Raw genomic sequence first — 13,210 nt, 5'->3', positions numbered from 1 at the left:
TGTTACTGTTACTGTTACTGTTACTGTTACTGTTACTGTTACTGTTATTGTTATTATTATTATTATTATTATTATTATCGTATTTATTTTAAACTCTCGCCTCTCCCAAGGCCTAAAAGATTAATTTTGAATTTTTAAATGGGAGAGGCGGTATTTCCCGGCAATGGCACAGTCGGCCGGGATCAGGGACTCAGGTCCAAGAATCGGCGAACAATACGTGCCGTATCGAGCAGGACCGCCTTCTGCATTTGTGCTGGAAGCGACACGCCACAGAAATTATTATTATTATTAATTATTATTATTATTATTATTATTATTATTGTACAGAACAAGAAATTCTAGGGATTGCTCTTTTTAAATAAACTTAAATGCTATGGAATACACTTCGAATCATAATTTTGTGTGCCACACTTCTTTTCGTAATATGACTTTTCAATTAATGTTTCTTAATGTAAGTTTTAAACTTAGGAAATGATAATCTTAACATATTCTCCGGAATCTGATTGTAAAAACGCACGCATTTCCCCTTTTAAGAATCGTCTACCTTAGTTAAACGAAATCGTGGTACCATGAGTTTTAAGGTTGGTTCTAAGGTTAATATTATGGATATCTTCTTTCTTAATGAAATTATGTATATTTTTACGCGCATACAAAATATTTGAATAAATGTACTATGATGCCACAGTCATGATACTAGTCTCCTTAAACTTTTCTCAGAAAAAACCCGAGAACCTAAACGGTACACAGAACGAATCGCTCGTTTTTGCAACATAAATATGGTTTGTATATCTGCCGCTTTACTCCACATGAGAATCCCGTACTATGGAAGTAACTAAAGTAAACTAGTGTAGCAAAGCTTAATCTGATGGCTAAAGAAAATTTATGTGGAAACCATTGAAATTTACTATCTAAGGTCACTCCCAAAAAGGCAGCTTTATTAACAAGGTCTAACTTAACGTTCGTTTTACTCGATCTGCCTTTACCAATTTTCTATGGTCACCCTAGCGAACCCTAGTAAAAATCAGCTATTTCTATACTACCAAATTTAGTAACTCTTACACAAGCATTTAAAACTTACTATTGTATCATCACAGGCAATTAGAAATCGTTCATTACTGCACTTTGTTTGTGTGTGCATTAAAGAGTTAGGTTTGTTATTCACACTTGTTTGATTTTCGTTACATCTCCTCAAATTATGTAAGCCAGGAACATTAGCCATAGACGGTATATTTCTTTGGGCGATTGTATTTTTTATGGTATAGAACAGAATATTTTAATAGCAGTATAACTTCTTATTAAAGGGTTCGTCCAGGGAAGTACTGCCACCATACCTATTTCTATCACCAAGCAGTAATGTGAGCATTACTGCGTTCCAGTTTTGAAGGGTTATAGGTGCTGGTGAAATTACTGGCCCATGGGCCTTGTCAACTTGTGTCTCAGGCTGACGGGCGCAGTGGCAGCGCCCCTCAGATCTTTGTGAATTAAAACTCTCAAGGGCACTGCAACTGTTATGGACAGGCGTGTCGCTTACTACCAGGCACACGACTTATTCGTCCTGACACTTGGTATCATAAAAAATACAATCATTTATTTTATATTATCAGTGTCACAATTTATATATACATTATTTAATGTTCAGGGATAATAGGATGGTCACTAGTATAAAACAAAATTATTATTATTACAAAAGAAAGTAGTAACTAAAAAAAATATAAATAAATACGAAATATTGTCGAAAAACAACGACATCAAATAAAATATAAATCAAAATGACTTAGAAACAAATTCCTCTACACTGTAAAATTCACTATCAATAAAAGAAATTTTGGACGGGTATAAAACATTTCGTCGCTTTGCAATACTTTTCAGGTCTGGGAAAATGCACGTAGAATCGGAGAAAGAGTTTGTCCAAGGAAGTACCACCTTACTTATTTCTGACGCCAAGTCTAAGCATTACCTGTGTTCCAATTTTGAAGGGTGGTGGTGAAACTACAAGCATACGGGGTTAACTTTATATCTCAAGGTGACGGGCGATAAAATCTCTGAGTGGCACTGCACCTGGATAGACGTGTTGCTGACCACCAAACCCATGGCTTATAAAAAATATCATAAATTTCTTTTTTATTCAAAGTCAATGTAAAAAAAACCATTTATACCGTAGGTCAAATAAATTTACACTTGAAAACGTCATTTACTGTTCATTCACTGTCCTCACTCAAACTCTAGGGACTGTTCTTTTCAAATAAACGTAAATGCCATGGAATGTACTCTGCGTTCCATACATCATTATCTAACACATAAACTTCAGTTTTATAATATGACTTTTCAATTAAAACACTTTTAATGTAAATTTTAAACTTAGGAAATGTTATTATTATAAAAACGTATACTTTTTTTAGTAATTCCATGTGACGAGACGAACAATCTGTAGGCCTGGTGGTAAGCGACACACATATCCATAACAGTTTCAGTGCCACTCACAGCTTTAAATTGCGAAGATCTTAGGAGCACTGCCACTCACCCGTCACTTTGAGACATACGTTGACAATTCCCATGTGCCTGCAATTTCACCAGCACCATTACCCTTCCAAACCGGGACGCAGTAATGCTCACACCTAATAGCAGAAATAGGTAAGGTTCCCCCTACAAGAATCGTTTAAAATGAAATCGTGGTGAGTTTAGACTTCGTTGTCGTTTTTTAAATATTTATTTACCTAATTAGCAAAATACGATCCCCTCATAAATATATTATATCGTTTGTTTAACCCAGCCACTAGATTTCACTTTTAATTAGCAGAAAATAACTGTAAAATCTTTCACTAATTACTGCCTTGTTATTTCATACGATCGTTAATTCTTTGAGAGCTGTCTTAATCATGCTACTGAAGCGCTTTGATTTTATCCAGATATTTTAATCAGACTTGCGGCTTTTGTCTAACGCATTAATGCACTTATATTTTATGGGATATATATAAATATTACATAAAATCTCTGTACACCTGTTATTTTAAAATCCGGTAACTGTTAAAATTAAAATGGTAACTTATACAGGGTGATCTGGAAAATACTAACAATATTGCAGGACTATTTACTGACATCATAAATATAACTTTTGTTCAACGACACTTAATCATGCAGAATAAATATACTTAGTTAGATATAGCCAGAGATGGGCAGTGGATCCCATGCCACCAAACCATCAATCCGCCCAGGTTTCGATCGGGTTATTACCCTAATCGGGTTTAACCCATTTCTGCCCAAAATTGTGGTCAGAAACGGAAAATACGGAATTTGGTTCGATACTTACTACAAATTTAGATGTTAAAAATCTTTTTAGACGAAAAACAGGCAACTCCACCCAATCCTCCACCTTGCAATCCTGTGGATTCTCACTGCTAAGAATGGACATAACGATTATATTTTTCATAAAGACCGATTCAAGTGCATACGATCTAACGATTTTTTGTATCGATTTATTTCAACGCGATTTTCAGGCGAATCGATTCAAAAGAAAGACAAACCGAATAGTCTAAACCAGAAAGCAATAAATATCATCCATTTCACAAAACTCAATTTACAAAAAATGTTTTGTTGCTAATAGATTTTGCCATCGATTTTGAGCGTTACTGGGATTTAATCCGATTTAAACCTCTGGATACAGCAACGACTTAAATTGTTTTGGTCGTATTATTACTAGACATTTGTAACTATAAAAATGGATTTCAACTATTACAAAAGCATGCATTCTTTCTATCGTAATTGGCTGTGTCAAAATTTTGTTAACATGTGTGCAATTTTAGTTCAAGTTAATGACCGACATCAGGCGATGTTTTGAAAGTGCAATTCAATGTTTCCATTAACCAACGAGACGTTACGAAAATCAGAAATAACTTTTAAAGAAAGAAGTTTAGTTAATTTAGTTTCTTGACCATTTGATTTATTCAATTATTTTTTGGGAGATGACTCCACTAGTTTGTTATAATTATTACTACACAGATCGAACAGTTAGAAAAAGAATCCTTCGATCCGGCCGTGTTCGAACAGACGTCTCCTAGCAAACCGTGCTAGACGCTATGCCAACTAAGCAACAGAACAAACTAGCGAACCTCACGAATTTTTCTATGTGTTTGTTGTTGAATCTTTGTATTTGATTTTCAACGACTTTTTAACCGTAACGCCATCTATGAAAGTATTTCGTCACTTTTTATTATATTTGGTTTATTAATTGCAAATACCGTAGATACATTGGCAGTTTCAAGTTTGTTTCATTTTTAATAAATTGTATAATCCCTTTATATGTTTTTTAATAAAATGTAAGTGCGCATTTGACCTCCATCTCACCTGATGGAAAGAGACGATGAGGTCGACGTTGGAGCATGCACACCTAAATAATGCCCATTCACTGTCGCTTTGGAAAGGCCCAAGTTATAACGTTCAGGGAACAAAATTTCTGACAGGGGATTGCACTCCAATGCCGTACACGTAAATGTGGAAGCATAACGCTTCGTGCGAATCTCTGGAATAATCACATCATGGATGAAAGCTGATCTCCCATGCTCTCTTTTTGCGTCGAACTCAACTCTTTACGACGAGGGTAACTCACCGCCTACTATCCCGCGGTGTAAGTACACAATGCCGGAAATTAGCTTCACGCAAAATGCGGTACGGCGTGCTCTTTTTGCCATCGACGTCAAGAAGTCCAGTGGACCCGATGGCGTTCCTGCTATTGTGCTCACGGACGTGCACTCCCGAGCTGGCTCCGGTCTTAACGCGCCTCTTCTCATTTTCGTACCACTCAGGTAAAGTCCCGTCTTCGTGGTAGATAGCCTGCGTTCTGCGTGTGGTAAACAACCAGCTCTTAGATTACCTCGAGGATCGACAACTTATTAACGACCGCCAGTACGGCTTTCGCCACGGTCGTGGTGCTGGTGATCTTCTTGTATATCTCGCACATCAATGAGCAGCTGTCATCGAGAGCAAAGCTCAGAATGGGGCCAACAGAATTTAGTAAAATTTAAGCCCGCAAAGACACTAGTGTACGCGTTTACCGCTAAAAAATCCCCATTCGTAATAGACATAGGACATAGGACATGTACATGTCCTTATGGTGTTAGTAGGTAACGCACACACTCACACACTCATCATACTACATATGTACGTACAACGATGTTAGTAGAAAGCAAAATGTTCATTTTCATGAACAAGGATGGACATCCAATATTTAAGAATTGGGCTGTTCATCCTCTCTGCTACCAAGCTTAATTCTTATTAACAGTCTTCTGTTGGTGCTGCCTCTCACTATGGCCAACAGGGATGCAACAGGTATGAATTATAATTATATTCGTTTATTTCCGTAAACCTCGAATAATTCCAAAGCTCTACTTAGTACTTTAGACAATAAGTAATACCTACATTTTTCTCCAAAAAAAACCTTATGTACTTCCAATAAAATCAAGCATATTATCAAAATTTGGGAAGCCTTTTCCAGAACTAATCGCGATCAAAGTCAGCGCAATAAGTATTGTTAGTAGCAATTGAGCTCCTAGTGCCTATTCTGACGCCATGCAGTAATGAGAGCATTACTGTGTTTCGGTTTTGAAGGGTAAAGGTGCTGGTGAATTTACAGGCACATGACATTTGTCAACTTATTTTTTCTTCCTAATTTCTACAATAAAATTCATGTGGATCGAGCCTTAGGCTATCAAGGTCGTCAATAGATAGTCACAGTCAGTACGTAGGTTAGCGATATTGATAGTTTGTTTCATCACTGATATGGAAACCGTATTCTGCATAAATGGAAACACGCACTACAATACCACAGTAAAGTGGGGAGGAAACCACGCCACGGTGAGTCACCGTCTACCGCTCATCAAACGATGCCCCCACTACCACATCAATCTTTAATATTTCACTAGCGTCTGCTGTTATAGTTTCTACGCTCATTTATACATTATAATCTGATCTTGTGAAGGTTATGGAAGTTTTAAGATTTTTAATAGTATTTTAACACGTAATTTTAAAAGAAAATGTAGGTCACTTTTGAATTATAATAATGTGCCAGATAACCACACAAATGAGCTCGTTTACATGAATAAGTAAATAATAGACATCACACATGTTGGTCGAATCCCAAAAAAAGTAACTAAAGCACTTGTGTTATGGAAATCTGAAACAACGACCATGGTGCACCCAAACCCGAGACAATAGTAGAAAAGTTAGTTTTTCTACATTCACCCGGCCGGGGTTGAACCCAAGACTTAAAGATCGACACCATAAAAACCGGTACGCAAAGAATAAATAAATAAATGACTCACTCATAACCACGCACTAGGGAAAGACCGTATCGCGGGTGCTACGGACACACACATAGACAACCACAAATTACATCCAACTCACGAGTAAAATAAATGTATACAAATATTTATCCCGGCTCGGGAATCAAACCCGGGACCTCTGCGTGGCAGACCAGAATGGCAATCTTTTTATATTATTTTATTACACAATAAATTGAAATATACATGTCAGGTGTATTAAAAGCTTGAATATTAGTTAGTAAAACTAGGATTAAATTATATGAATAATATTGGGTCCCTGTGGCAAGGTGCCCAAGATGCTAGCAGCGTTCCCCCTTGGTATGGCTATGCTAATGCATTGGGCAAGGTAGCCGGCCCTTGGGTTTCCCAGACAGTATTAATTTTTTGGATAACATTTTGCACAGATGAAGGGCACCAGGACCCCACGCTACAAATGAAGGACACCGGGAGCCCACAATCAGCACAAAACATTTGTACGAGTACAATATTATGATTCTATATCTAACAGTGTATTGCACTGAAAAGGGCCCAACTAAGGAAATACTGCAGCGGAGCCACAGCGCTGGCTTTCAGTGGACCCTTTTCGACATGACTGATGTAACAAATGAAACAAATAAAAGTGAAAAACCACTCGACCACGGAGGTCATCAATTATTGAGGGTTATTTTTAAAATACTAACAACCCCACAGGAGTATAACTAACATCATGAACAACAACTTTTGTTCCATGACTTAAAGTAATAAATTTACAAAAAAATTAACTTTTCAGTTGTTGTTGCACTATCTGACACTTTTTATCTGTATTTGGTAGAAAAAAAACGCACAACCATTCCACCTCGTCCTGCAGAGAGCTGAGAGCGCGTTTGCAACTCAGCTAAAAGTTTTACACACGTGTAAAAAAAATAGAAAAGACGTAAACAAAATTAAACTTCAGATGAATATATGAATAATGAATTTCAGTTAATTGAGACAAACAGACCCCTGTAGCTATTGCAAAATTCAATTTCATCATATTTACTTATGAAATGTTTCGTGGTAAGGGTTCGCCGTAGGCTACGTCACGGATAGATCATAAATATCTTCGTTTATTACATATTCTGAATCAGACCAAAAAAGTAACAATCAAAAAATGTCATCCCTTGGCATGTGGGCCGGGCACTGGTGTGGGACGCCACGTGAGCCGACACCCTTCCCCTATCCCATCTCCAGTACACCAGCAAGGGGGCTGATTCCGCAGCTGAGCTAGCGGAAATAATAGAGTAATAAGTACCAGGCCCTCGGCGCCGACTACCTATTTACAGCTATTGGAGTCAAAACCATTGGCCCGTACAAAATTTAATCCTAAAAAAATAATAAACTGTCTGGAAAACCCAAGGGCTGGCAGCTATTTTGCCCAACGCTAATGCGTATCTATAAAAAGGGGGAACGCTGCCAGCATCTTAAGCACCTTACCTCGAGGACCCAATTTTGTTCTTAAAATTTTATCCTAGTTTTACTTTCTAGTCCTTAAGGTACGTTAATAGGTTTCTATTGTTGTATGGAGTATCCGGGGTGTGACCATGGTAACCCAGAGCATTACATAAGTTATGATAAGGAGGGCAGTATAAAAAACTACTTCGGTATACGTCCATGGTATAAAAGAACAATTCAATGTCAAGTGTCTATTCACTTGTCTCCTTTCATATTTGCTATAGTTTACGTAATAGTGTGCCGTTCTATGTCAGTGCCTTTACGATGATTTGTGGAGTTGAAAATCGTTAGTCGTTACTGCGTGCACTATTGGTTAATTTTGTACTGCAAATTATGACCGAGGGCAAGCAACTTAAATTTTCTTTACAAATATACACTGGTAAACTTTGATTTTAAACAAGTTTACCTGTCAGTACACTTGGTGAAATCAATCACAACATGATTAAATTCATTATTTAAAATGGTTGCTGCAATAATTGTGCTTGATAGACTCACTCTAACATGTCACAAGACAACTGGGTTTTTATTATGATACCAAGTACAGGAGGAAGAAGTCGTGCACCTGGTGTTAAGCGAGCTTTAAATCGCAGAGATCGCTGCGTCTTTCACCCTGAGACATAAGTTGACAAGTCCCATGTGCCTGTTATTTCAAAACCGGAACACAGTAATGCTGACATTACTGTATGCTGTGCTACCGTACTGTACCGTACCGTGCTGTACTACCCTAAATGAACTCTTTCACAAGAAGCTACAGCTACTAATGTCTCATGTAGTTCGTATTATTTTTATGTCTATCATATGACAAAAACATTTTTGTCCTATTATCACATTAGACTTTATTATACCAAGAGTACGTATTGTGTACCGAGTTGTGTGAATATTTTTTGTGCTCCAAATGCAAGTTTATAGTGTTAAGGAGTCTCTTACGTTCCTACGCAAGACTTCCAAAAGGACAGAACTGTTTTGGTGTGGGATATCATGCGAAATAATAACGCACACTGAGAATGACAGTGACACAATGCCTAATTTTCTATTTCGGGTAATGACCAATTAAAGTTCTGAAAATTGTGATAACTGCAAGTTCTTACAAGGTTTTAGAATGCGGTTATCAGTTAAAATAAAGGAAACCTAACGGAAACCTAAATCCTAAAAAAAGGAAACTTTTAGAAGAATTATACAATTTTTCACCTACAACAATAAAATAAAGGTATTTTTGAGAATTTCGTTTACTATCACTATTCCTCATAATCTTCTGATGTAAATTTATATTTCTTATTATGCAATAACGTCACAAAGGATTCATAAAAACAAATTATGCAATGAAATTTAATTTTAAACTTTGAAAATAAAAGGCACTAACCACCGTAGATCTGACTCAGCAATCCTGTAGGTACCACATTAGTCTTAATCAAAACCACTGCACTACGACACTATCCAAAAAATAAAAAATCCTTCACGGAGTAAGTAGTAAATTGTTTTACAACTCAGCGATCTCTGTCACTACTAAAAAAAATGTCAATATTGCGTTGTCTCCAATACTCCGATCCCCTTAAACAGCATAATGTCAATACGTCATATGGGAAATTCTAGGTTTTTTTATATTATAAAGTTCGTACTCTCAAACCCAAAATTAAAAAACCCAAAAATAAAAAATTAATAGTATTTTGCCCATTTTTGCCAGTGACGTTATCATTATAAAATAATATAATCAGAGCAGTGCTATCGAGTGGTAGAACAGTGTGAAAGAGTTCGTTGAAGGAAGTACTGCCAGTATACCTATTTCCACCGCCAGGCCTTACTGCTCCGGTTCCGGTTTTGATGGTTAAGGGTGTTGGGTGAATTTACAAGCACATGGGACTTGTCAACTAAAGTCTCAGCGTGACGGATGCAAGAACACTCCGTCAGATCTTTGCGATTTAAACTCTGAATGGCACCGCATCTGTCATGGATAAAACTATTGTGAAATAAAAACTTTATACTAAAGGTTATTATACAATTTCTGCGTACTTTTATGACAAAAAACTGTTGTAATGACCCGCTTCGCTCTTTCAGGTATTCTCGATCTAATTTATTTAAATATTGTAATGATAAACGTATTTAAATGTATATTTACAAAGAGCAACCTAGAGTTTCTTGCTCTGCTTGAATCTGCCTTACGAATTAGCAGAAGAGTTTTTTTAAATTAAATGGACTTGCTCTTGACCACCACCTAGCTTTGGAGCAAAGATAGGATCTACGATGGAACGAGCTCGCCCAGAAGTTGCCTATTCAGTCGCACCTTAAAGATATCCGGATTGTATGAATTCGGAAATACAGACACAGGCAGGGAATTCCATTCCTGGGCGGGCGGGATGAGCTCATGGAGCTCATGGACACACTCACCGAAATATATTCTGTAAAAAACCCAGAGTTTAATCAGTATGACGATTTTAAGTATAATTCGCTTATTCTATGAAATATTAAGAAAGATTATTTTACATTTACTTTGACTTATGGATAGGTGTATGGGTTACCACCATGCGCACGACTGGTTTATCCTATCCCGTCACGTAACACCTCAAAATCACGTGATGCCAAATAAATACTCATAATTCAGTTTACATTTCCTTCAGACATCCTGCAATCGGACGACGTGTTTACATTTGTTGGTCAAGTATCGATTCGTTAGAGTTGGAATTAAAGTTCCCTTATGTATCTGTGATATTATATTTCTTTTAAAATGCTACTTGTCGTGAGATCTGTACCGGGAGCGTTCACCTCGCGCGCGATTGTAATTGTTCAGACGATTAAATGAAGCGAAGCATTCCTTTGGATTCATTATTTGGAGCAGATGCGTGCATACTCTACTTCGTTACATACTTAGGGTATCCTCACACTTACTCAGTATCTAGATACAAAAAGCTTTACGTCCTTTCACTAAAAACAAAAACGACGTAGCGCACTTCATTTTCGCTTAGCCTGCCAATGAAAGACGATCGTCTTTTTCCCTCTTATTTATTACAATGCTTATTAACAGACTTAAGGCAAAAAGAAAAAAATACGAATATTGAGAAAAAATGTAAAGAACCCAAAAACAAAATAAACGCAGAACAGGTCCAAAATTTAAGATGGCGTAGAGTTTTAGAGGTATCGATTTATTAGAAAATTTGCAAATTGCTCAGTGGTTTAATGACACGCCGCGCCGCCCGTTGCCCCGTCAGTCGCCATCGGACACTTGTCGAAGTCGGATCTATGTCAAATTTTCTCGCCATTTCTTATTTTGTTCATATTAATTTACAGCGCGCGGAATGCAGGACGCGAGGGGTGACCCACCACACCACACATTCTAAAACCTAGGTTCCCGTTGAAATGCGCGATGCATGCTTAATGCGATTATTCAAAGTAAAACGTTAACTAACAAATTCAATTCATTTATTAATTGCATCATGTGTAATAGCTACAGATCTTATATTAAGCATACATAGAAAAGTTATGAATTCTGCAGTAGGGCACAACAACATAGGAATGAGGCAGTTCGACGTTGTTGATATTTATCGTCTAGACATTTTTGTAGCAGATAGTAGCTTTTATTAACAAAAGTAGAGCAGTTGTCCAAGAAAGTACCGTCACCTTACCTGTTTCTGCTGCCAAGCAGTAATGTGACCATTATTGCGTTTCGGTTTTGAGGGGTAAGAGTGCTGGTGAAATTGCAGACACATGGGACTTGTCAACTTATGTCACAGGGTGACGGGCGCAGTAGAAAAGCTTCTCTTATCTTTGCGATTTAAGGATCTGAGTGCCACTTTACACAGCGACAAAATTAGACAATCGATAAATAAATCTAAAACTACTTGGAGCATAATAAATAAAGAGTCAGGCAGGGTTAAACTACACGATAGAGATATAGTTTTAGAATTAGACAGCAAACTTATAAAATCTAAAGATAAAGTAGCCCAAGCTTTTGAATCGTTCTTTTCGGAAATTGCTGTGAACACTACAAAATCATTAAATTCCTCCCCTTCACTTGCTATTGATCTCCTAAAGGAAAATGTTAACGTTTGTGGCAGTTTATTTAATTTTCGTCATGTTAATCCACAAGACATCATAAAAGCTTTTAAGTCAATACATGTTAAAAAAACTGAAGATCTCTGGGGCATATCATCTAAAGTTATAGACTCAGTTATTAATCTCATTTCCCCACAGTTAGCTGTAGCTTTCAATAGGTGCGTTGACGAAGGTGTTTTTCCCGATTTAATGAAATACAGCAAGGTTATTCCCTTATTCAAAAGCGGTAGGAAAGTTGATCCTAGCAACTATAGGCCCATTTCAATTTTACCAGCTTTAAGTAAAATATTCGAAAAGGTTATGCTAACTCAATTACTGTCCTATTTCGGTAGGAATCATATTTTTCATAGTGAACAATACGGGTTTACTAGTGGTAGATCGACTAGCGATGCGGGGGTAGCGTTACTAAAACACATCTTTGATGCTTGGGAAAGGTCCCAGAACGCTATTGGTGTTTTCTGTGACCTTTCAAAGGCATTTGATTGCGTTGATCATAATACTCTTATTAGTAAGCTGGAACATTACGGTGTAAATGGCAAGGCGTCGAAACTTGTCTCGTCATATCTCAACGGTAGAATTCAGAAAGTAGGCATAAATGGAGCGACTTCTTTGGGTTCTCCAGTAAAAATGGGTGTTCCGCAGGGCTCAATACTTGGACCTTTCTTATTTCTGATTTATATTAATGATCTGCCATTCTTTGTTAAGGACCATTGCGAAATAGTGTTGTTTGCTGATGACACATCCTTGATTTTTAAAACAGACAGACATGACATTAACTATGACCGTATTAATGATACCCTCTCTAAAGTAGTTTATTGGTTTAATGCTAACAATTTATTGCTTAATGCCAAGAAGACAAAATGTGTTAAATTTGAATTACCTAACGTAAAATCGACTAGTCCAAGCATAGAAATAAACAGAGAAAAGTTAGACCTTGTTAATAAAGCAGTCTTCTTGGGAGTGACCTTAGATAGTAAACTTCAGTGGTTTCCACATATATCGTCCCTGGCCAGCAGATTAAGCTCCGCTGCATACGCAGTCCGCAGAATACGTGAGCTTACCGATGTTAGTACTGCTAGACTAGTTTACTTTAGTTACTTCCATAGTATAATGTCCTACGGGATTCTCATGTGGGGCAAAGCGGCAGATATTCAAACCATATTTGTATTGCAAAAACGAGCGATTCGTTCTGTGTACCGTCTAGGCTCTCGGGTATCTCTCAGAGAAAAGTTTAAGGAGACTGGTATCATGACTGTGGCATCACAGTACATTTACTCAAATATTTTATATGCCCGTAAAAATATACATAATTTCAATAAGAAAGAAGATATCCATAATATTAACCTTAGAGCTAAGTCCAAACTCATGGTACCACGATTTCG

This window comes from Hyposmocoma kahamanoa, unplaced genomic scaffold (genome assembly GCF_003589595.1).
Source record: "Hyposmocoma kahamanoa isolate Upper Pololo Valley unplaced genomic scaffold, ASM358959v1 160, whole genome shotgun sequence".
Taxonomy (NCBI): Eukaryota; Metazoa; Arthropoda; class Insecta; order Lepidoptera; family Cosmopterigidae; genus Hyposmocoma; species Hyposmocoma kahamanoa.
Note: the sequence above shows the minus strand (reverse complement) of the source record.